Source organism: Mercurialis annua, linkage group LG1-X (assembly GCF_937616625.2).
Source record: "Mercurialis annua linkage group LG1-X, ddMerAnnu1.2, whole genome shotgun sequence".
NCBI classification, from domain to species: Eukaryota; Viridiplantae; Streptophyta; class Magnoliopsida; order Malpighiales; family Euphorbiaceae; genus Mercurialis; species Mercurialis annua.
This window is the reverse complement of record NC_065570.1, coordinates 31,831,552-31,834,877: the sequence shown is the minus strand read 5'-3', so window position 1 is coordinate 31,834,877 and position 3,326 is coordinate 31,831,552. Positions and strand designations below refer to the sequence as shown.

Genomic DNA, 3,326 nt, shown 5'->3' with positions numbered 1-3,326 from the left:
AGGGAAACTTCGGAGGGAACCAGCTACTAGACGGTTCGATTAGTCTTTCGCCCATATACCCAAGTCAGACAAACAATTTGCACGTAAGTATTGTCGTGGGCCTCCACCAGAGTTTCCTCTAGCTTCGCCCCGCTCAGGCATAGTTCACCATCTTTCGGGTCCCGACAGGCATGCTCTCACTCGAACCCTTCTCAGAAGATCAAGGTCGGTCGGCGGTGCAACCCACTAGGGATCCCGCCAGTCAGCTTCCTTGCGCCTTGCGGGTTTACTCGCCCGTTGACTTGCACACATGTCAGACTCCTTGGTCCGTGTTTCAAGACGAGCCGAATGGGGAGCCCGCTGGCTGATTCCCTGAGTGCGCTGGTGCCGAGGCACGCCGTAACGGCGCGCGCTACATTCCACAATCGCAGCGACAGAATATCCGCGGGCGTATCAAGAGCCCGGGCTTGGGCTGCCGCTGCAATCCGCATCGGTCTGCACCCCGTGCTGATCTGCGGACTGGCTTTTGGCCGTTCCGCATCCGACGCGGGGCACATCGCCGGCCCCCATCCGCTTCCCTCCCGACAATATCAAGCACTCTTTGACTCGCTTTTCAAAGTCCTTTTCATCTTTCCCTCGCGGTACTTGTTTTCTATCGGTTTCTCGCCCGTATTTAGCCGTGGACGGAATTTATCGCCCGATTTGGGCTGCATTCCCAAACAACCCGACTCGTAGACAGCGCCTCGTGGTGCGACAGGGTCCGGGCACGACGGGGCTCTCACCCTCTGCGGCGCCCCCTTCCAGGGGACTTGGGCCCGGTCTGCCTTTAAGGACGCTTATCCAGACTACAATTTGGTCGCTGAAGGCGCCCGATTCTCAAGATGTGCTATTCCTGGTTCGCTCGCCGTTACTAAGGGAATCCTCATAAGTTTCTTTTCTTCCGCCTATTGATATGCTTAAACTCAGCGGGTGGTCCCGCCTGACCTGGGATCGCGGTCGGAGCGCGCCCTGAGGACGCCCTAGGGTCATGGAATGTCCCGACGGCTAAGAACAACGCACGAATTTTTCAGAGGGTCTTTACAACCACCGATCGTCATGGCTATCATTTGCCGCGAACATACATTTTGGGCCAACCATATGCGCAAGGCACACAGGAGGCCAACTTCTGATCCCATGACTCCCGAGGTGTCGAGAGGATGGGGGGACGTATGCGTGACACCCAGGCAGGCGTGCCCTAAGCCGAAAGGCTTCGGGCGCAACTTGCGTTCAAAAACGCGATGATTCATGGGATTCTGCAATTCACACCAAGTATCGCATTTTGCTGCGTTCTTCATCGATGTGAGAGCCGAGATATCCGTTGCCAAGAGTCATTTTGATTCTTGAAAGAAGGCAATGCATTCCGAAAGAAAAGCACGCCCTTTTCATTTTCTATTCCTTGGCGCGTACTGCGCCGGGGTTGGTTGTTGAGTAGACGACAGAGACGAACGAGCATTTGCCCTAAGTCCCTCCCGTCTGCTGCGTCAGGAGAATGAGGGGCGCGGAGCCACAAATTCACCCAACTATCTTTTAAACACGTTCGCGGGTCATTCATCAAGCTGCAGGTTTCGACAATGATACTTCCGCAGGTTCACCTACGGAAACCTTGTTACGACTTCTCCTTCCTCTAATTATAAGGTTTAGTGGACTTCTTGCGGCGTCGCCGGCGGCAAATCGCCCTTATTGCCGCGATCTGAACACTTCACCGGACCATTCAATCGGTAGGAGCGACGGGCGATGCGCACAAAGGGCAGGAACGTAGTCAACGTGAGCTGATGACTCGCGCTTACTAGGAATTCCTCGTTGAAGACCAACAATTGCAATGATCTATCCCCATCACGATGAAATTTCAAAGATTACCCGGGCCTGTCGGCCAAGGCTATAGACTCGTTGAATAAATCAGTGTAGCGCGCGTGCGGCCCAAAACATCTAAGGGCATCACATACCTGTTATTGCCTCAAACTTCCTTGGCCTAGAAAGGCCATAGTCCCTCTAAGAAGCTGGCCTCGGAGGTGTACCTCCGCATAGCTAGTTAGCAGGCTGAGGTCTCGTTCGTTAACGGAATTAACCAGAGAAATCGCTCCACCAACTAAGAACAACCATGCAGCACTCCCCATAGAATCAAGAAAGAGCTCTCAGTCTGTCAATCCTTACTATGTCTGGACCTGGTAAGTTTCCCCGTGTTGAGTCAAATTAAGCCGCAGGCTCCACTCCTGGTGGTGCCCTTCCATCAATTCCTTTAAGTTTCAGCCTTGCGACCATACTCCCCCCGGAACCCAAAGACTTTGATTTTCTCATAAGGTGCCGACGGAATCCTAAAAGCAACATCCGCCGATCCCTGGTCGGCATCATTTATGGTTGAGACTAGGACAGTATATGATCGTCTTCGAGCCCCCAACTTTCGTTCTTGATTAATGAAAACATCCTTGGCAAATGCTTTCGCATTTGTTCGTCTTTTATAAATCCAAGAATTTCACCTCTGACTATGAAATACGAATGCCCCCAACTGTCCTTGTTAATTATTACTTCGATCCCGAAGGCCAACATAATAGGACCGAAATCCTATGATGTTATCCCATGCTAATGTATACAGAGCGTAGGCTTGCTTTGAGCACTCTAATTTCTTCAAAGTAACAGCGCCAGAGGCACGACCCGTCCATTTAAGGCCAGGAGCGCATCGCCGGCATAAGGGATGAGGCGACAGGTGCACACACGAGGCCGACGGATCGACCCAACCCAAGGTCCAACTACGAGCTTTTTAACGGCAACAACTTAAATATACGCTATTTTAGCTAGAATTACAATGGCTGCTGGCACCAGACTTGCCTTTGAATGGATCCTCGTTAAGGGATTTAGATTGTACTCATTCCAATTACCAGCCTCGAAGAGCCTGGTATTGTTATTTATTGTCACTACCTCCCCTTGTCAGGATTGTGTAATTTGCACGCCTGCTGCTTTTCTTGGATGTGGTAGCCGTTTCTCAGGCTCCCTCTCTGGGCACATGTGATATCTCCTCCTGGCAGTCCAAAAAAAGTCCTAAGAGCTCTTTAGGAGGGGTGCACCATGCCTCATTTCCCTGCACCAACTGCCGAAGGCTTTTGGTGCGCGCCTTTTGGCGCACCTATGGCACTGACGAGGGTAGGAAAAAAAACTCGTCGACCCGTTCCGTTGTTGGAAAAAATAATTTCGGATTCAGGGGGCCCGGCCCCCGTGGTGTAGGTTGTTGGTGATTTTTTGACTGAAACCTAGGCGAGCTTTTGCCAAAATAAATCTCGGTGAATGTATAGCTTATGGTGTCCCGTTGTATGCTA

The 3,326-nt window shown here is 51.8% G+C and overlaps 1 non-coding gene across 1 annotated transcript; it reads right to left on the bottom strand.

Moving 5' to 3' along the window:
• Nucleotides 1-1,192: 1,192 nt before the first annotated feature.
• LOC126666423 (5.8S ribosomal RNA) lies at nt 1,193-1,348 on the bottom strand. Its single transcript, XR_007637924.1, has one exon. It is a non-coding gene; the product is annotated as a 5.8S ribosomal RNA (ribosomal RNA).
• Nucleotides 1,349-3,326: the final 1,978 nt, after the last annotated feature.